We start from the raw sequence: 23,418 nt of genomic DNA on the forward strand, positions 1-23,418 counted from the left end.
CAAGAGCAAGGAGTTCATTACCTACACACCATTTGTTACTTCTTGGAGAGTGGTGTCTCCTAGATTGGCTAGGTGTCACTTGGGAGCCAACGACAAGATTGTGGAGTTGAACCAACGAGTTTGTAAGGGCAAGGAGATCGCCTACTTCGTGAAGATCTACCGCTAGTGAGGCATGTCCTTCATGGGCGATGGCCATGGTGGGATAGACAAGGTTGCTTCTTCGTGGACCCTTTGTGGGTGGTTGCTTCTTCGTGGACCCTTCATGGGTGGAGCCCTTCATGGACTCGCGCAACCGTTGCGCTTGGGTGGAGCTCTGTGTGGACTCGCGCAACCGTTACCCTTCGTGGGTTGAAGTCTCCATCAACGTGGATGTAGGATAGCACCACCTATCCGAACCACGGGAAAAACATCTGTGTCTCCAATAGCGTTTGAATTCTCCAAACCCTTCCCTTTATATTCTTGCAAGTTGCATGCTTTACTTTCCGCTGCCTATATACTCTTTGCATGCTTGCTTGAAGTGTGTGATGATTGCTTGACTTGTCCTAAAATAGCTAAAATCTGCCAAGAACTAAAATTGGGAAAAGGTTAAGTTTTTATTTGGTCAAGTAGTCTAATCACCCCCCCTCTAGACATACTTTCGATCCCACAAGTGGTATCAGAGCTTTGGTCTCCATTTGGTAGATCTCCATAGCTTTTGGTGGTCATAGCCTTGGTTTCACAACCTAGGAGAGTATGGCGTCTAGCGAGGGAAATTATCACCGTAGAGGTCCTTACTTTTATGGTACTAATTTTGCTAGTTGGAAGCATAAAATGAAAATGCATATTCTTGGACATAACCCCGCCGTTTGGGCTATTGTGTGTGTTGGTTTGCAAGGTGACTTCTTTGATGGGAGAGAACCAAACCGTGAAGCTACCGCGGATGAGTTGAAGATGTTGCAATACAATGCTCAAGCTTGTGATATTCTCTTCAACGGATTGTGCCCCGAAGAATTCAACAAAATCAGCCGCCTTGAGAATGCAAAGGAAATTTGGGACACTTTGGTTGATATGCACGAAGGTACCGACTCCGTCAAGGAATCCAAGTTGGATGTGCTTCAAAGCCAACTTGACAAGTTCAAGATGAAGGATGGTGAAGGTGTCGCTGAAATGTACTCTAGGCTTGCTCTCATCACAAATGAGATTGCCGGCTTAGGAAGTGAAGAGATGACCGATAAATACATCATCAAGAAGATCCTAAGAGCCTTGGATGGAAAATATGATACCGTGTGCACATTGATCCAAATGATGCCCAATTACAAAGATATCAAGCCAACGGAGGTGATTGGAAGAATTGTTGCTCATGAGATGTCACTTAAGGATAAAGAGGAACTTCACAACAAATCAAGTGGTGCCTATAAAGCCTCATGTGAAGCCCCTACATCATCAAGTGAGAAACAAGACTTCAATGAAGAATTGAGCTTAATGGTGAAGAACTTCAACAAGTTCTACAAGAATAGAAGCAAAGATAGAAGCTCCAAATCAAGGTCCTACAATGACAAAAGATCTTCTAGTCGAGAGTGAAACTGTTACAATTGTGGAAGACCCGGACACTATTCCAATGAGTGTACGGCTCCCTACAAGAGAAGAGAAGATTCTCCAAAAAGAAGAAGCAAAGGATCACCACCAAGAGAGAGAAGGAGTAGAGATGATAGTTATGAATGAAGATACTCACGGAGAAGCAAGGATTCGGAAAGGAAGGAAAAATCATCAAGGAGCTACACAAAACGAAGACATCAAGCTCATGTTGGTGAATGGGTATCCGGCTCCGACTCCGACAGCCACTCCGAGAGAAGTTATCACTCCGACTCCGAAGATACTCAAGATGAAGGTGTTGCCGGTCTAGCACTTGTGTCAGCCAACTCCTATGACATATTTGACTCACCAAATGAAGGAATTGGAAGATGCTTCATGGCCAAAGGTCCTAAGGTAACACACCCCGAGTATGTTGATTTCAATAGTGATGAAGATGACTTGTTAGGTGATGATTTGCTTGGTGACAACTCTAGTGATGAATACTATGATGAAAGACCAATTAATCATGCTAATCAAGATAAAGCGAATGACAATGATAAGGAGAAGATTGAGGCTCTAACTAAAGAACTAAAAACTCTTAAGTTAGCTCATGACACTATCTTCGAAGATCATCGAGAACTTTTAAGAGCTCATGAGAAACTACGCTTTGAAAAGCTCAATCTTGAGCAAGAGCATGAGTTCTTAAAGGCAATCAATGATGATCTCCGCAAGAAAAGTTCTTCTCACATTGCCAAGTGTTTACTCTTATCCACTTACATGCCTCAAGTCAAGTCTAACAATAAAGATTCTTCCTCTAGTAGTAACAATGATCATGCTAAATCCAATATTGTTGCTTCTAGTAGTTCTCTTGATTCCACTAATGATTCTCTTAGCCAAGTTACACTTGAGCAAGAAAATAGCTTATTGAAGGGAATTATAGAGAAAGGAGTGTACAAAAGCCTTGCCGGGAGCAAGCAATTCGAGGAAATTGTGCGCAAGCAAGGAATGCACCGGAAGAATCAAGGTGTTGGTTTTGAACGAAAGTTCAATGCCAATGGAGTTGAATGGGAAGAAGATCAATACCCCAAGACAAAGTTTATCCCTCAAAAAGAGAAGTATACTTCTTTCAAGGGGACACAAGCTCAAGATGATCTTCCACCACAAGACTACGAGCAAAAAGGCAAGGACAAGCTTCAAGAGGAAATTGATGCATTTGAAGAAGCTCCTAAGACCTTAGTCAAGTGGATTCCCAAGACTACTTCAAGTTCCACTTCATCAAGTACGACTACAACTCCAAGGATTCCCATCAAGATGATGTGGATCCAAAAGAAGAAGAACTAGAGAGTTCTTGAGGGTGACTCCGCCAACATACTTCACTCTTATCATTTTGGCAAGAACAAGTGCAATCAACTTCCACATCTTGCACTAGTTCAAGGAGTCACAAACCCTCTTGTTGGTAAGACAAGGGACAAGGTAACTTAAACGTTTTCATGGACATCATCTTTTGTGTGCATCACTCTATGTCTATGGATATCCTTGCTTGTTCCTTGTGGGACTAACCCGTGTAGGTATTGAAAGTGCAATTCACTCAAATGGATAGCTCCAAGAGATCTACATCAACATTGAGCATCCACATCTTCAATATCTACATGAAGTCATCATCGACAAAACCCAAGGTTAGTTCATCCCTCTTAGGGGGGGATATCACATCTAGGGGGAGCTTTACTCTAAGACATGAGCTAAAGCAACTCTAAAGATGTGAACAAAACAATGCTTTATGTAAAAGTGGTAACCCCACTTGAGCTTAAACGATGAGTATGACCTATGATCAAGTGTTCTCACTTGACTCCTAAGTCAATATACTCATATATAGATGACCTAGTCATCGCAAATTGCTTGATAGATGCTAGAATTGGTTGTGCATGCCTTGCCACATTTCATTTTCCATCTTATTGTGTGAGCATGCTGATTGCATATTTTATTCATTCGAGGACATCCAATTGTTGCTTTGATTGTTCGGTTTTATTTCTTCTTTTGCCAAGTGGATGGACAAGAATGCCTAAGAACCACCTCTAGCTATCTATGCTTTTCTCGTCTCAAACTCTATTCATGCTGCATCACAAAATTTGATCAAGTCAGATTCGAACCACTCTGTGTGAGGAGCGCTCGGAGTCCCCGATTCATCATAGACTTAAACTTCCAAAACCTCTTTATGATTCTCGGTCTGACCGATACTCCACTTTCGGTCCTACCGAGATCATTAAGTTGATCTAGGTTTTCGATCTCGGTGCAACCGATTTGAACCTTTCGGTCACACCGAGTTGCAATAACTGCACACAATTTTGCATCTCGGTGCCACCGAGTTGTTCCACTCGGTCACACCGACAGGGTCAGGCTATATATAGTGACGGGCAAAATTTTGGAAATTTCTCCGAAACCTCCTCGCCCGCGCGATAGCCTGCTCTGCCTTCGTGGTCTCCGGATCGTCTTCTCGCCGCTAGCAGCCTCCAATAGCTGGTCTCCGTTGCTGTCAACGGATTTCTGCCCTACCATTGCCGCCGTAGCAAGTCCCCGCCGAACTAGGGTATGGACTTGATCTTTGTGCTATTCCTTAATCCGATTCCTAGCACATTGTGATCATCATGATTCTTGCCACGATTGAAACACTCCTATCCAGTAAATGAACTCGTAGATTAGGCTTAATTCGAAAAATTTAGGGTTAGGTTTCCGCCGAAACCATCTCGGACCCACCGAGTTGAAAAACTCGGTCCCACCGATCTGGCTTTTGCCATTGCACAAGTGAAACTCGGTCTGACCGAGAATAACTTATTGGTGCGACCAATTTTGGAATTCTGTGAAACCCTAGCAGTCTCGGTGCCACCGAACTGTGACTCGGTCTGACCGAGTTCACCAGTTCTGGTGCCAAAACTGCTTCGGTGTCACCGAGTTTGAAAATCGGTAGATCTGAGATGCTTTCTGTGGAAAACTAAAACTAAGTTTTTGAATTAATATTTTGCAAAAATCTCTGCTTTTTGTGATGCTCATCCACTCTATCTCCACTATAATCTATTCACAGGGTCAGCAGTCAGTTTGCATCATGTCAGACCAAAGTGATAGCCAGAATCTGTCAGAGCAGCAAGTGGTCATGAGTGAGGGCACTAGTCCCTCCAGTTCATCTGATGAAGGCAGCAGGAGCACACCCAGCAACCTGCCTAAAGCTGCCACGAGACAAAGGAAGAAGAAAACCTCAGATTCTGAAGATGAGGACTATGTGGCAGAGGAAGAGGCCACTTCCAAGAGAGTTGAGCCAGCTCAAGGCTCAAAGCCAGGCCTAAAAATCAAAAGGCCAGCAGGCAGGCAGCCCATGTCAAAGGCTAGAGCCTCAACTGAGAAGCCTGCTCCCATTGAGCCCGTTGCAGCTGAGGGCAAGAAGAGGAAAGAGAGAGTGAAGAAGACTGTGGCTAGAGTCCTTGGGAGAGCCTCCATCATGGTAGAAGAGGACGAGGAAGAAGAGGCAGCTGCACCAGCGCCCAAGGCAGCCAAACTTATGGGAGATGCCATAAGGTCAGGGGGAGCTGCATCCAAGCCCAAGGAAGCACCCAAGGCTGCATCTAAGCCTAAGACAGCACCAAAGAGAAACACAAGGAGTATACCTGCTGTAGAAAAGAACAAGGCCCCAGTGCCTGAGACTGTTGCTGAAGAAGAGGAAGAGAGTGTCCTTAGAAAGCTCAAGCCCAAGATCCCAGACCACAATGATGCTCATCCTGTGGCTGAGGATATGAAGCTCAGGAGAGGTTTAGGGCTAAGGAAATGGAGAGAAGCAGATCCGTATGCTTCTAGGAGAAGGACTGCCATGGATTATAGATTTCATACCAAGGAGTAGCAAGATTTCTATGAGACTGTTTTGCTTGACAAGAAGCCAATCGTTTGTGACATGAGATGGGTCGACTGGACCTACATGAAGGAACATGAAGAGTACTACCCCGGAGTATTTAACAGCTTTAATGCGTGTGGAGTTGCAGACTTTGTTGGGCAGAAGCTCACAAAGTGGAATGAGGAGCTGATCATGCAATTCTACTCCACAGCATACTTTTAACCGGATGGCAAGATAACTTGGATGTCAGAGGGTACAAGGTACCAATCCACTGTTGAGGAATGGGCGAAGTTGATCAATTCCCCAGAGGAGCAAGATGAGGACTTGGATATCTATGCCAAGAAAAAGATGGATCATAACTCAATCTCCAACATGTACAAGGAGATTCCAAATGAAGCACTTGACACGTTCAAGTTTGGCTCAGTGCATTATCTGCTCTCAGGATTGCCTACGATCAACTGGATCCTTAGGCACACCTTTCTGCCCAAGTCTGGAGATCACAAGATGATCAGAGGTCACGCGATCAATTTGCTTCATGTTTTTGACGTGCCTCAAAAATTCAAAGTTATGAGCCTAATAGTGGAAACGATCAAAAGGACTGCGGCAGATCAAAAGAGGAGCTGTGGATATGCCCCTCAGATTCAGGAGCTCATCAACTCCAAGATGGGCACGGGCGTATATTTGTTGGATAAGGAACACCTGCCCATCCGTCCAGATTTCGAGGACAATGAAGTTGTGATGACAGAGAATGAGCCATCATCTGCACAAGCATATGCAAAGAAGGAGAAGGCGAGGAAGGAGAAAGCTGCCAGGATGCCTACTCAAGCAGAGGCATCTGAGTACTTCTTGAAGACCAAACAAGAGCAGCTTGGTTACTTGATTGCGTCCACCCTGCGGATTGAGCAGAGTATAGCCACCCTGACTCAGAACCAGGCGAGTTTAGAGAGGATCATGGAACAGAGGTTCTATGACTTGGACATCAAGGTAACAGAAGTTCAGTCTGCAGTGGAGCAGCTCCAGGAGGACATGAATGAGAGGAGAGGAAGGACTACCACTATGCTTTTTCTAGAGTGCCACGAGGTCCGAGGTCGTCTGCACTGCCAGTTGCTGACAGCAGAGCCACCACCTCAGCACCAGCTACAGCCTCAGCTCCAGCGTCTACTTCAGCTCCAACTCCAGCGACTACTTCAACATCTACAGAAGCCTTCGTCCTTGGAGTGATCTGGACTCCACCACCACCTGAAGATCAAGCCTGAGCGTCGATCTAGTGCTATGCATTTTCTAGGAACTTTTTGGTAACTTGTTGCCAAAGGGGGAGAAGATGTATAGATCATAGGCTTTGAGAGAGAGAGTGTTGCTTTTCTCTCTTGCTTTATTTGGTGGTTTTTGGAAACTTTGTTTGCTTGTGTGTGAGATACTACGTCCTTATTCCTGTGAGACATCGATGATCATGTGTTTGATCATAAGCTACACTTAATGTTTGCTTATTGCTTGCTTAAATATTATCATTCTATCTATCGTTTGTGATCATTCACTATTCTTGGTGATGAGTGCATATATTTCATTCTTATCATTTTGAGCGCTCCACCAAGATGTATGTGACATGGAAGAGTAACCCATGATTCTAATTCTTTGTGCATTTGCAGTCCAAAGCAAATTTTAAATATGCACAAATTTAGGGGGAGCTCTTACTTATCACATACTTCTCAAAGCGACGATATATTTCATGCTTATTATCATTTGTCGAAGCTTTGATCTATATGTTGTCATCAATTACCAAAAAGGGGGAGATTGAAAGTGCAACTATCCCTAGGTGGTTTTGGTAATTCATAACAACATATAGCTCATTGAGCTAATACTATTTCAAGATAATTATTTCAGGAAAGCTCAATGATTGGCATGGCATGGATATGAAAGTGGAACCCTCAAAATGCTAAGGACAATGGATTGGCTCAAGCTCAAAAGCTCAAGACTCTTCATTTTATATTTTAGTGATCCAAGATCACATTGAGTCCATAGGAAAAGCCAATACTATTAAGGAGGGATGAGGTGTTGCTTAATGAGCCTCTTGCTTCATGTGCTTAGTGATATGCTCCAAAACCCTCAACTACTTTCCCATATCCACATATGACCTAAACTCTAAGCCAAACTTGGTCCTACCGATTCTTCCTATCCGGCGCCACCGAGTTTCACTTGTCATTAGCCACTGCCAAACCCTAGCAATTCGGTTCTACCGATAAGGATCTCGGTCCCACCGAGATGGGGTTGCAAACACTCTGTTTCCCTTTCGTAACTTTTCGGTCCCACCGAAAGAGCGAATCGGTCCCACCGAGATTGCAATGTAAACTCAGTGTTTCCCCTTTGTAACTTTTCGGTCTCACCGAGTTCCACTCGGTCTCACCGAAAGAGCAAATCGGTCCCACCGAGTTTGCCTGACCAACTCTCTAGTTAGCTAATTACCAAATTTGGTCTCACCGAGTTTGTGTAATCGGTCTCACCGAGATTACGTTATGCCCAAACCCTAACCGAATCGGTCCTACCGAGTTGCATGTCAGTCCCACCGAAATTCCTAACGGTCACTAGGTTTACATTTTCGGTCCGACCGAGTTTATTGATTCGGTCCCACCGAGATTGGAAAACTGTGTAACGGTTGGATTTTGTGTGGAGGCTATAGATATACCCCTCCACCTCTTTCTCATTCTGTGAGAGAGCCATCAGAACACACACGTCATTCCAACTCATATGTTCTGAGAGAGAACCACCTACTCATGTGTTGAGACCAAGACATTCCATTCCTACCATATGAATCTTGATCTCTAGCCTTCCCAAGTTGCTTTCCACTCAAATCTTCTTTCCACCAAATCCAAATCCTATGAGAGAGAGTTGAGTGTTGGGGAGACTATCATTTGAAGCACAAGAGCAAGGAGTTCATTACCTACACACCATTTGTTACTTCTTGGAGAGTGGTGTCTCCTAGATTGGCTAGGTGTCACTTGGGAGCCTCCGACAAGATTGTGGAGTTGAACCAACGAGTTTGTAAGGGCAAGGAGATCGCCTACTTTGTGAAGATCTACCGCTAGTGAGGCAAGTCCTTCGTGGGCGATGGCCATGGTGGGATAGACAAGGTTGCTTCTTCATGGACCCTTTGTGGGTGGTTGCTTCTTCGTGGACCCTTCGTGGGTGGAGCCCTTCGTGGACTCGCGCAACCGTTGCCCTTGGGTGGAGCCCTGTGTGGACTCACGCAACCGTTACCCTTCATGGGTTGAAGTCTCCATCAACGTGGATGTAGGATAGCACCACCTATCCGAACCACGGGAAAAACATCCGTGTCTCCAATAGCGTTTGAATTCTCCAAACCCTTCCCTTTATATTCTTGCAAGTTGCATGCTTGCTTGAAGTGTGTGATGATTGCTTGACTTGTCCTAAAATAGCTAAAATCTGACAGGAACTAAAATTGGGAAAAGGTTAAGTTTTTATTTGGTCAAGTAGTCTAATCACCCCCCTCTAGACATACTTTCGATCCCACAAAAGAATTAACACATAGTGAATACATGAACTCCTCAAACTACTCTCATCACCGGTAAGTATCCCGATTATTGTCAATTCGGGGTTAACGGATCATAAAACACATAATAGGTGACTATAGACTTGCAAGATAGGATCAAGAACTCTCATATATTGATGAAAACATAATAGATTCAAATCTGAAATCATGGCACTCGGGCCCTAGTGACAAGCATTAAGCATAGGAAAGTCATAGCAACATCAATCTCAGAACATAGTGGATACTAGGGATCAAACCCTAACAAAACTAACTAGATTACATGATAGATCCCATCCAACCCATCACCGTCCAGCAAGCCTATGATGGAATTACTCACGCATGGCGGCGAGCATCATGAAATTGGTGATGGAGGATGGTTGATGATGACGATGGCGACGGATAGCCCTCCCAAGAGGTTTTAGGGCTTGGCGGCGGCTCCCAAGAGGTTTTAGGGCTTGGCGGCGGCTCCGTATCATAAAACGCGATGATTTCTTCTGTCTGATTTTTTTCTCCCCGAAAGCAAATATATAGAGTTGGGGTTGAGGTCGGAGGAGCTCCAGGGGGCCCGCGAGGTAGGGGGTCGTGCCCTAAGGGCAGGCGCGCGCCCCACCCTCGTGGACAGTTGGTGGGCCCCCTGGCCTTCATCTTTTGCAAGGATTTTTTATTATTTCCAAAAAGATGTTCCGTGAAGTTTCAGGTCATTCCGAGAACTTTTGTTTCTGCACATAAATAACACCATGGCAATTCTGCTGAAAACAGCGTCAGTCCGGGTTAGTTCCATTCAAATCATGCAAGTTAGAGTCCAAAACAAGGGCAAAAGTGTTTGGAAAATTAGATACGACGGAGACGTATCAACTCCCCCAAGCTTAAACCTTTGCTTGTCCTCAAGAAATTCAGTTGATAAGCTAAAAGTGATAAAGAAAAACTTTTACAAACTCTGTTTGCTCTTGTTGTTGTAAATATGTAAAGCCAGCATTCAAGTTTTCAGCAAAGATTATGACTACCCACATTCACAATAATGCTTAGGTCTGAAGTTTACTCATATCAATGGCATAATCATCTAGCGAGCAATAATAATAAATCTCGGATAACAACACTTTCTCAAAACAATCATAATATGATATAACAAGATGGTATCTCACTAGCCTTTTCTGAGACCGCAAAACATAAATGCAGAGCACCTTTAAAGATATAGGACTGACTAGACATTGTAATTCATGGTAAAAGAGATCCAGTCAAGTCATACTCAATGTAAACTAACAGTAATGAATGCAAATGACAGCAGCGCTCTCCAACTGGTGCTTTTTAATAAGAGGATGATGACTCAAGATGAAAGTAAATAGATAGGCCCTTCGCAGAGGGAAGCAGGGATTTGTAGAGGTGCTAGAGCTCGGTTTTGAAACAGAGGTGAATAATATTTTGAGCGGTATACATTCATTGTCAACATAACAACCAAGAAATGTCAATATCTTCCATGCTACACACATTATAGGCGGTTCCCAAACAGAATGGTAAAGTTTGTACTGCCCCTCCACCAACAAGCATCAATCCATGGCTTGCTCGAAACAATGAGTGCCTCCAACTAACAAGAGTCCCAGGGGGAGTTTTGTTTGAAATTATTTTGATTTAGTTTGCATAAAGCTTGCGACTGGGCATCCTGGTGACCAGCCATTTTTCTCGTGAGTGAGGAGCGGAGTCCACTCCTCTTGAGAATAACCCGCCTAACATGGAAGATACGGACAACCCTAGTTGATACATGAGCTATTCGAGCATACAAAACAGGATATTTATTTGAAGGTTTAGAGTTTGGCACATACAAATTTACTTGGAATGGCGGGTAGATACCGTATATAGGTAGGTATGGTGGACTCATATGGAATAACTTTGGGGTTTAAGGGATGGGATGCACAAGCAGTATTCCCTCTTAGTACAGGTGAAGGCTAGCAAAAGACTGGGAAGCGACCAGCTAGAGAGCGACAATAGTCATGAACATGCATTAAAATTAATCAACACTGAATGCAAGCATGAGTAGGATATAATCCACCATGAACATAAATATCGTGAAGGCTATGTTGATTTTGTTTCAACTACATGCGTGAACATGCGCCAAGTCAAGTCACTTAAATCATTCAGAGGAGGATACCACCCTATCATACCACATCACAACCATTTTAATAGCATGTTGGCACGCAAGGTAAACCATTATAAGCTCCTAGATAATCAAGCATGGCACAAGAAACTATGATTTCTAGTTGTCATTGCAAACATGTTTATTCATAATCGGCTGAATCAGGAACGATGAACTAATCATATTTAAAAAAACAAGAGAGGTCAATTTCATACTAGCTTTTCTCATCTCAGTCAGTCCATCATATATCGTCATAATTGCCTTTCAATTGCACGACCGAATAGTGTGAATAATAATAATAGTGCACGTGCATTGGACTAAGCTGGAATCTGCAAGCATTCAATAAACAGGAGAAGACAAGGCAATATGGGCTCTTTTCTCAGATCAACAATAATGCATATAAGAGCCACTTCAACAATTTAATCATGGTCTTCTCCTATCGACCCCCAAAGAAAAGAAATAAAACTATTTACATGGGAAAGCTCCCAACAAGCAAAAGAAGAACAGGAAATATTTTTGGGTTTTATTTTTAATTACTACTACAAGCATGGAAAGTAAACTAATTAAAAGCTACAACTAATTTTTTTGGTTTTTCTTAAGGTTTATTAAACACACAAGAAGAAAGCATAAAAAGGAAAATAAACTGGCATGGATGATACAATGAAAAAGTATGAGCACCGACATCTAGCAATGAGTGTGTGAACATGAATGTAATGTCGGTGAGAAATACGTACTCCCCCAAGATTAGGCTTTTGGCCTAAGTTGGTCTATGGCCACGGCTGGCCTGACGGATATCCATAATAATAGTTGGGGTCGTACTGCGATGAAGAAGACTCTGATTGCCACTGGTTGGCAATCATCTACGGATCCAACTGGTAATTAGACTGTCGTGGAGGATCAACTGGTGGTTCCGACTCTGGCTCTGTTGCTGGTGCAAGGTTCCGGTAGGCGTGAATGTCCTCCGGCGACACAAGGTACTGGCCTGCAGATAAATCAAACAAGGAAGGAGCAGACAAGGTAATAGTCTCCGGATGATGTTTATCAAAGAACAATTTGTATTTAAGCTCCCCTTCCCTATTCTTTATAATGAAATCATGTGCTACCATACTCTTATAATCTAAATAAACACGAGGCAACAATTTTTCTTCCTTCTCATAATGCCTAATAGGTATGTTAAAATGTGCAGCTAGGCGTGGAGCATAGATACCACCAAAGATGGGGCCCTTTGTACGGTTCAGACTCAACCGTTTAGCAATAATACCGCCCATAATCACAGAGTTATCATAGAATAAACTGTGGAACAAAATAATAATATCAGGAACACTAAGGTTTCCACAGTTTCCGCGACCAATTAAGGAATGACTAGCAAATATTCTGAAGTAGTGTAAAACAGGAAAATGTATGCTAGTGATTCGTGCATCGGAAACCTTCCCCGTTTCCCCTACAGTGATGGTATCAATAAACCCATCCACATCGTCACGATGTGGTTCCTCTATTTTTCCCCCGAAAGGGATCAAACAAACCCAACAAAAATCATATAGTGACATCTTCTTAACCACATCATATAAATGAAACTCTACTGAAGGAGGTGATTCCCTAGGATAATAGTAGAAGTTTTACACAAAAGTATTGGTGAGTAAGAGATACTGTTCGCGTTGGTCGTGGAGGAAGTCAGTGAGGCCTGCATTCTTAGCCAATTCATAAAAATCCTCATAAATCCCGGTGGCTCTCAAGAAATCATCGGAGGACCATTCACACGTCCAAACCTCCGCGGTGCGAGGCAAATTATATTTGGGCTTCTATGCCTCTTCATTTTTCTTTTCCCTTGAGCTTCGGCTCGATGAGCCCCTCAAAAATCTCTTTATCATTTTCTGAAAAATTCTGAATTTTTTAGTAACTTCGAAATAAAAGTAAACCAAACTCAATAATATTGATAGCAACAACTCCTACAAGTGCCTAGATCCTATATCATGCATCAAAACTACTTGGAACCATATAAATTTGACATGCAAGCTCAAGAACATGGTCACCTAGGCAGCACAAATTTGCAATGAATAAAGCACTAGAACACAAACTAATTGGACTAATGGAGGAGTCACATACGAAGGAACAATCTCCCCAAGAAGTTTTGTGAGAGGTGCTTTGAGTAAGGAGATCGAAAATGGCAGCAAAATGAGCTTGGACTCGGGTTTTAGCTGGATATTCGTGTTTATGGGAGAAAGAAGGAGTGTGTGGGTGCAGGAATAAGTGGAGGAAGGCCACCATGGGCCCATGAGGCAGGGGGGCACGCCCAGGGGGTAGGGCGCGCCCCTGACCCTCGTGGCCAGGTGCCAGCTCCTCCTGATGTGTTCTCTGTGCCAAATATTCTCAAATATTCCAGAAAAAATCATATTTAAATTTAAGTGCATTTGGATAACTTTTATTTTCAGGGTATTTTTATATTGCACGGATAATTCAGATAACAGACAGAAAATACTATTTTTATTTTATTTAATATAAATAACAGAAAGTAAAAGGAGGGTACAGAAGGTTGTGCCTTCTAGTTTCATCCATCTCATGCTCATCAAAAGGAATCCACTAACAAGGTTGATCAAGTCTTGTTAATGAACTCATTCCGAATAACATGGAACCGGAGAAATTTCGAATAACACTATGTTACCTCAACGGGGATATGCACATCCCCAATAATAAGAATATCATATTTCTTCTTGACAGTAGGAAGAGGAAATTCAAAACCTCCAAAAATAATCGATGGAATTTTTCCAATAGAATTGATACTGTGGACTTGAGGTTGTTTCCTCGGAAAGTGTATCGTATGCTCATTACCATTAACATGAAAAGTGACATTGCCTTCCGTGCAATCAATAACAGCCCCTATAGTATTCAAAAAGGGTCTTCCAAGAATAATAGACATACTATCGTCCTCGGGAATATCAAGAATAACAAAGTCCGTTAAAATAGTAACGTTTGCAACTACAACAGGCACATCCTCACAAATACCGACAGGTATATCAGTTGATTTATCAGCCATTTGTAAAGATATTTCAGTAGGTGTCAACTTATTCAAATCAAGTCTACGATATAAAGAGAGAGGCATAACACTAACACTGGCTCCAAGATCACATAAAGCAGTTTTAACATAGTTTCCTTTAATGGAGCATGGTATAGTGGGTACTCCTGGATCTCCAAGTTTCTTTGGTATTCCACCCTCAAAAGTATAATTAGCAAGCATGGTGGAGATTTCAGCTTCCGGTATCTTTCTTTTATTAGTAACAATACCTTTCATGTACTTAGCATAAGGATTCATTTTGAGCATATCAGTTAATTGCATACACAAAAAGATAGGTCTAATCATTTCAGCAAAGCGCTCAAAATCCTCATCATCCTTTTTCTTGGATGGTTTGGGAGGAAAAGGCATGGGTTTGTGAACCCAAGGCTCTCTTTCCTTACCATGTTTCCTAGCAACAAAGTCTTTCTTATCATAACGTTGATTCTTTGATTGTGGGTTATCAAGATCAATAGTAGGTTCAATTTCTATATCATTATCATTACTAGGTTGAGCATCATCATGAACATTATCATTAACATTATCACTAGTTTCAGGTTCATTACCAGATTGTGTTTCAGCATCAGAAATAGAAATATCATTTGGATTCTCAGATGTTTCAGTAATAGGTTCACTAGAAGCATGCAAAGTCCTATCATTTTTCTTTTTATTCCTTTTAGAAGGACTAGGTGCATCTATATTATTTATCTAAGAATCTTGCTCAATTCTCTTAGGGTGGCCTTCAGGATACAAAGGCTCCTGAGTCATTCTACCAGTTCTAGTAGCCACTCTAACAACATTATCATTATTCTTACTATTCAATTCATTGAGCAAATCATTTTGAGCTTTAAGTACTTGTTATACTTGAGTGGTAACCATAGAAGCATGTTTACTAATAAGTTTAAGTTCACCTTTGACATTAGCCATATAATCACCCAAGTGCTCAAGCATATTTGAATTGTATTTCAATTTTCTATCAAAATAAGCATTAAAATATTCTTTCTTAGCCATAAATTTATCAAACTCATCTAAGCATGGGCCAGCAAATTTAGTAAATGGAATTTTAGCTTTATCATATCTATAAAGAGAATTTACCTTTACTACCTGTGTCGGGTTATCAAGAGCATGAGTTTCTTCAATAGGTAATGGATTAAGATCATTCTTCAACAGGTGTTAAATTAAGACCATGTATTTCTTCAATCAGAGGTAAATTCTTAACATTTTCAGCTTTAATACCTTTTTCTTTCATAGATTTCTTTGCCTCTTGCATATCTTCAGGACTGAGAAATAGAATACCCCTTTTCTTCGGAGTTGGTTTAGGAATAGGCTCAGGAAGTATCCAATTATTTTCATTTGTCAACATATTATTCAATAGAATTTCAGCTTCATCCGGTGTTCTTTCCCTGAAAATAGAACCAGCACAACTATCCAGGTAATCTCTAGAAGCATCGGTTACTCCATTATAAAAGATATCAAGTATTTAATTTTTCTTAAGAGGTGATCAGGCAAAGCATTAAGTAATTGGAGAAGCCTCCCCCAAGCTTGTGGGAGACTCTCTTCTTCAATTTGCACAAAATTCTATATATCCCTTAAAGCAGCTTGTTTCTTATGAGCAGGGAAATATTTAGCAGAGATGTAATAGATCATATCCTGGGGACTACGCACACAACCAGGATCAAGAGAATTAAACCATATATTAGCATCACCCTTTAATGAGAACGGAAATATTTTTGAGGATATAAAAGTAGCGCGTTCTCTCATCATTAGTGAATAGGGTAGCTATATCATTTAATTTAGTAAGATGTGCCACAACAGTTTTAGATTCATAGCCATGAAACGGATTAGATTCAACCAAATTTATTATATCAGGATCAACAGAGAATTCATAATCCTTATCGGTAACACAGATAGGTGAAGTAGCAAAAGCAGGGTCAGGTTTCATAATAGCATTTAGAGATTGCTGCTTCCATTTAGCTAATAACCTCTTGAGTTCATATCTATATTTGCAAGCTAAAATAGCTAAAGAATCTTCTTTATCAAAAACATAACCCTTCGGAATAACAGGTGAATCTTCATCATCACTTTCATCAGTATTGTCAGATTCAATATTTCATTCTCTCTAGCCCTAGCAAGTTGTTCATCAAGAAATTCACCAAGTGGCACAGTAGTATCAAGCATAGACGTAGTTTCATCATAAGTATAATGCATAGCAGAAGTGGCATCATCAATAACATGCGACATATCAGAACGAATAGCAGAAGCAGGTTTAGGTGTCGCAAGCTTACTCAAAACAGAAGGTGAATCAAGTGCAGAGCTAGATGGCAGTTCCTTACCTCCCCTCGTAGTTGAGGGATAAATCTTGGTTTTTGGATCTCTCAAGTTCTTCATAATGATAAGCAGATATAAATCCCAAGTGACTGAAATAATAGAGCTATGCTCCCCGGCAACGGCGCCAGAAAATAGTCTTGATAACCCACAAGTATAGGGGATCGCAACAGTTTTCGAGGGTAGAGTATTCAACCAAAATTTATTGATTCAACACAACGGGAGCCAAAGTATATTATCAAGTATTAGCAGCCGAGTTGTCAATTCAACCACACCTGGAAACTTAATATCTGCAGCAAAGTGTTATGATAGTAGTGGTAACGGTAGCAAAAGGTAATGATAATAAAAGTAATGTTTTTGGTATTTTGTAGTGATGATAGCAGTAGCAACGGAAAAGTAAATAAGCGGAGAACAATATATGGAAAGCTCGTAGGCAATGGATCAGTGATGGAGAATTATGCCGGATGCGGTTCATCATGTAACAATCATAACCTAGGGTGACACAGAACTAGCTCCAATTCATCAATGTAATGTAGGCATGTATTCCAAATATAGTCATACGTGCTTATGGAAAAGAACTTGCATGACATCTTTTGTCCTACCCTCCCGTGGCAGCGGGGTACTAGCGGTAACTAAGGGATATTAAGGCCTCATTTTAATAGAGTACCGGACCAAAGCATTAACACATAGTGAATACATGAACTCCTCAAACTACGGTCATCACCAGTAAGTATCCCGATTATTTTCACTTCGGGGTTAACGGATCATAACACATAATAGGTGACTATAGACTTGCAAGATAGGATCAAGAACTCTCATATATTGATGAAAACATAATAGGTTCAGATCTGAAATCATCACACTCGGGCCCTAGTGACAAGCATCAAGCATAGCAAAGTCATAACAACATTAATCTCAGAACATAGTGGATACTAGGGATCCAACCCATCACCGTCCAGCAAGCCTACGATGGAATTACTCACGCACGACGGTGAGCATCATGAAATTGGTGATGGAGGATGGTTGATGATGACGATGGCGATGGATTCCCCTCTCTGGAGCCCTGAACGGACTTCAGATCATCCCTCCCGAGAGGTTTTAGGGCTTGGCGGCGGCTTCGTATCGTAAAACGTGATGATTTCTTCTCTCTGATTTTTTTCTCCTCGAAAGCAAATAAATAGAGTTGGGGTTGAGGTCGGAGGAGCTCCAGGGAGCCCACGAGGTAGGGGCGCGCCCTAGGGGGGCAGGCGCGCCCCCACCCTCGTGGACAGGTGGTGGGCCCCTTGGCCTTCATCTTTTGCAAGGATTTTTTATTATTTCTGAAAAGATGTTCCGTGAAGTTTCAGGTCATTCCGAGAACTTTTGTTTCTGCACATAAATAACACCGTGACAATTCTGCTGAAAACAGCGTCAGTCCGGGTTAGTTCCATTCAAATCATGCAAGTTAGAGTCCAAAACAAGGGCAAAAGTGTTTGGAAAAGTAGATACGACGGAGACGTATCACTTCCCTCGTTCATCCTTTTCTCTCACAAGATAAACTACTCATATAAATGCAGCTTGATGTTCCATGCAACGCGTGGGCATCTTCCTAGTCTCTCACAAGATAAACTACTCATACAAATGCATCTTGATGTTCCATTCAACGCACGGGCATCTAACTAGTTTCTTTTAAAATAGTTACTACGACAATTGGGTTGAAGTGATATATTTTATGTTTGCCCCGAATGATTTCAGATTCACTAGTAGTAACAGAGAAAGGGTTGCCTTGTTAATTAACAGAAAATAGGGTGAAAACTATCACATGAGGCCGGTAAATACAAGGCACACTGGGTTCACCGTCATCGTCACTACAGTTGTGCGCGTGCGAGAAGTGTACATATCGAGGGGGCTATGATGAAAAAGATGTGTCGAGTGTGTCTGAGCGAGGCACAGGGACACAATGTTTGAGAGTGAAACCAATTGACAGATTAAGATCAGATCGAGTTGTCACCCTTCTGCTATCATTGTTGGGGATGGGGTTGGGGAGGGGGAGGGAGAGGAAGACGTATCGAGAGTGTGTGGGGTAGGCACAGAGGCATAACTAGTGAGGGTGTGTATGTGTGTGTGTTTGAAAGAGGAGTAGATAGATTACTATCAAGATCGAGGTGCCACCCTACTCCTTTGGTGTCGGGTAGTGTGTGTGTGTGTGTTTGAGAGAGAAGCCAGTCGATAGATTAGTATCAAGATCGAGGTGTCACCGTACTCCTTCGGTGTCGGGAAGTGTGTGTGTGGTTGGGGAGGGGGGCAGTGACACTTACATATCTCTACTCTTATAAAAAATAGAGTTGGTGATGATGGTGTTCCTGCCATACTGCAATATAGGCCATCCGATTTATATCTGACAGATAGGAAGGAAACTATGGCAATTTTGCAAAAAGTTATCGACACCCTCTCCACATTTGCAAATAAGGCATTCCCTTGTTCATCCTTTTATCCCACAAGATAAACTACTCATACAGATGCATCTTGATGTTCCGTGCAACGCATGGGCATCTTGCTAGTAGGGAGAAGGAGTTTGTGTGACACATATCTATATTAAGGGATAGGTAGATAGCATGTGTGTGAGGCATACTTAAAGCATCACAGAGATAAACAAACGGTGTGCATGCAAGTGCCGAAAAAAATTAAGTGAGAAACAATGTCTACGCGTGCGCGTGCGTGTGTGTGTGAGAGAGAGAGAAATCTTGAAACAAAGTGCTCTGCTGGAATCCCATTGTATGTATTCATATGGTTCCGGAACTCGAGCTAACCTTAGGCATATGTGTGAGAGACATGATTATACTTTGAGACGTTAGTGGATGTGGGTGGGCGGAATTAAAGGGGTGGGTGTGTTTGACAGAGAGAGCGTGTGTGTTTCTATGTGAGAGACTTGTAGAACGGGGTAGAAAGATTAATCCTAACCTTGATGGAGGGAGAGAAATACACGAAGTGCGTGTGTGTGATTCCAATGCCCATGGGGAAATGAGATATGTATGCGCGTGAGAGAGATTGCACAATTCATTCACGTATCACTATCTAGCGATTGTGGATGTGCATCGCTTGAACATAAATCAATATCTACTTCGTATCGTGGCCAAAGGTATAATATCGATTCATCTCTATAAAGATTGGACACTCACATATCACCTTATTTTCAATCTAAATAAACCTTTTCAATTGTGCATGCCAAAGTTACAGTGATGTTTCTTCAAACAACCAATGTAGCTATCATGTACATGCACCATTGTTACTCTTGCATTGAAATTCATTAGTCTTGGATGATTTAAGGTTCTATTATGAAGTAATATATGTAATATTCCTATATGAATCAACGGGTATGCAATTTATGAAATGGAGGCTATGTAATCATATGAGCTAACACTTTTAAGTAGCGGACTACAATATCCTTTTATTTTGTGGACTACAATATCCATTTCTTTTTGTGCGCCTCTACACTAACATGTCAATGCATTATATTTAAAGTAAATAACCAATGGCACTAAATTATCTATTTACACGAGAAATACATAGGTTGAGCGTTTGATCCCTTTTTTGTGAATGCGCCTCTACACTCGTACGATTGGTCGCTCCCGTGTGAACGTCCAAGTTATTGGTGCATCATCCTGATTTATTGTCTTTTTTTCTAGGGTGGACTTCACACCAGTTATTAATTGCTGACGTGTGCCCTGTGTACACAGTCTCGCATGACCTTACCGCTAGCACGATCGAAAATTAGTTGAAACTGGATATGAACGATCCCGCGGGCGGCAAAATCTCCCGCCTCCTTCTAAAATTTCCGCCACCTAGTCTTTAGCATGTGAAATTCCCCTTTTGTCCTCGGTGTACGGAGAACAATAGTTACAATACCACCCTCATCTACATAATAGGTCGGGGCTACTTTGGTAACTTCTGGTTCCCCCAACCACACGGCACCCCCATTTCCTCTCCCCCTCCTGCAAAAACGACTAAGTCCACAACACGAGAGTATCTTACATCACGTCATCCGTACTTCATTTGCCTTTCTACCCCTCCCCTCTCGAAACCCTAGACGACTCATCCATCGGCGTAACAGAGACCATTCACTGCCAGCGGCGTCCACCTCACCGGATCTGCTTCTGCGGCCACATATACCCCTCCCACCTCCACTAGAAACAAGTAGATTGCTCATCCACCACTGTACCATAGCCCATTCAGTGCTGGCCTTGTCCACGCCACCGGATCTGCTTCACCGGTACTCTTGTCAATCATAGCGCCTCTACAGCAGCTCATTCATACTCCCCACCAAAGACGCTTCGTCCACACACCCCCCCGGAGCCGCCCCACCGACGACCCCGTCGACAGCCTCTGATCCTCTTTGCCGACACCTTCCTCAACCCTACCAGAGCCGCTTTGCCGACACCATCGTCAACCCTACCGGAGTAGCGTCGTTGTCGGTGTCAAAACTGGCGGATCTCGGGTGGGGGGATCCCGAATTGTGCGTCTAGGCCAGATGGTAATAGGAGGCAGGGGACATGATGTTTTACCCAGGTTCGGGCCCTCTTGATGGAGGTAAAACCCTACGTCCTGCTTGATTAATATTGATGATATGAGTAGTACAAGAGTAGATCTACCACGAGATCAGGGAGGCTAAACCCTAGAAGATAGCCTATGGTATGATTGTATGTTATGATTGTTGGCCTACGGACTAAAAACCCTTCGGTTTATATAGACACCAGAGAGGGTTAGGGTTACACAAGGTCGGTTACAAAGGAGGAGATATCCATATACGTATTGCCTAGCTTGCCTTCCACGCCAAGTAGAGTCCCATCCGGACACGAGACGAAGTCTTCAATCTTGTATCATCATAGTCTAATAGTCCGGCCAATGGAGATAGTCCGGCTGTCGAGAGACCCCCTAATCCAGGACTCCCTTAGTAGCCCCCGAACCAGGCTTGAATGCCGATGAGTCCGGCTCACAGTATTGTCTTCGGCATTGCAAGGCGGGTTCCTCTCCAAATTCTGTGTACCTGTCGAAATAGTGCCCGGTCTCTTGTGAATGTTGCACTCCTTGGCTTCCAGGCCTAGTAATGGCCACTTTCCACGTGTCGAGCGAATGTGAAGAGCCAGGGTGTTTTCACATTTACCCCCCTAGCTGTGTGAATGAGCCTCCTATTTAAAAAGATGAGGATTCAGATCCAAATCACACCATCCTCCCTTGGCGAGCCTTCATCGGAGCGCGCCCGACAGAGATCCATTCCATCATGGCCGGTCGATGCAGCTCCTCCTCTCGCACCCCTAGCTCTAAGCCTGGAGATTGGGAGAGATGTTCCATCCCGCACAGCAAATTAGTGATGCTTCAGTCCAAGGGATTTCTTCCCCCAGCATGCACGGTCCCGGTTCGAGCCGGGCTCGCCACCTATAATGGCGGAGAGCAAGCGGAGAGCCTTCCCAATCCCTCGAAAGGAGAGCAGGTATGCCTTGTCCCTTATTTAGTAAGAGGGCTCGGATTTCCAATTCATCCGTTTCTCCGGGGGCTCCTGGAGTTCTACGGCCTCCAGTTGCACAATGTTACGCCTGCCTCCCTACTGCATATCGCGGGATTCATAGCCCTTTGCGAGTTGTTTTTGGGCTGTGAGGCCCATTTCACTCTATGGAAGAAGCTGTTCTGCCTTGTGCCCCGTTCTTAGAAGGGGTCAATATATCAAGTGTGCGGAGCCTAACTGTGGTGTATTGCCGGGACTGGATACCTGTCCGGGACCCCAAAGAAGACGTCCGAAGACTAGCCTTCAGAATGGTTTTATATAGAAGACGTCCCACTCCCAGATCCTATTCGGATCAGCCTTCCTGAGTTCGACAATGCCCCTTTGAAGAAGTGCCAGAGCTGGCGTCCACGGAGCTCCCTGGAGGAAGATGACAGGGACATTATTTAACTGATGAGCCGGATAAGTTTTTTAGCTCGATCCGGATTGACCATGATCGAGGTCATGGCCACATGCATCATGCAGGGGGGGTGCAGCCGCTTCAGTATAGAGGCCACCCCATGTGGGATTTCAGCGGGGAGGATGACGCCACCCGCCACGGCCGCAAAGGGCCGGGATCGGCTACTGATCTAGTAAAGATCTTATCCACTTTGTACAAGGGAGAAGAGGAGGAATTCCTTTGTGTCAACCCGCAGGGCGGATTTTCTATGTACAATCCTCCGAGCTGGGTAAGCGGAGACTTTTTATCGCCCATCCATGTCGTATTCCCGTAGTTAAGTATTCATTCTAGCGATTTCATCGCAGGAGCTACGCCAGGCTGCAAAGGAGATAAACAACCCTCCTCGACAACCCGAGAACCCTGGACGGTCCCTTGACCCAGCCTCCCAGGAGGATCCGGACATATCTGTGGAGCTGATCGATGGGGTATTTTACCAAGCGAGTAATGACAATGCTTTGGTGGCCATTACGACCAATTACCCAGGGCTAGTTCCAGCCCCACAGGTGACTAAGACCGAAGTCCCAGCAGTTCACAAAGGGATCCGTCCTTGCGTGTTTTTGATTGCCGTATAACAACCGTGTTTTGCAGGGGAGGTCCTCGAGGCCGAAGGCTGAGCCTGCGACGACTGGCCAACAAGGGGCCGCGAGGCCAGGCAGGCAGAAAAGACCCGCAGTCCGGGTTGAGACACCGGCACAGCGGTATGGCACGCCGTCCTTATTGCAAGACATTATTCTCAGAGGCATATTAACGCCCATACCTTCTTTTCAGGAAAACGAGTGCTCGCCGGACTAAACCTGGAGAGGCTACCAATCGCGCCTCCACAAGCTAGGCTCCAAGGCCGTATTCGGAGGCGTGAACGAATACAAGGCATGCGCCAGGTGCTCCTCCGATAGAGGATGCGGATAAACTATCCGCCACCCATCCCGAGGTAAAGTGCCATGAACCACAGGCGTCGCCGGACTGTTCTTCGTGACG

This window comes from Triticum urartu, chromosome 6, assembly GCF_003073215.2.
Source record: "Triticum urartu cultivar G1812 chromosome 6, Tu2.1, whole genome shotgun sequence".
In the NCBI taxonomy this organism is placed as follows: domain Eukaryota; kingdom Viridiplantae; phylum Streptophyta; class Magnoliopsida; order Poales; family Poaceae; genus Triticum; species Triticum urartu.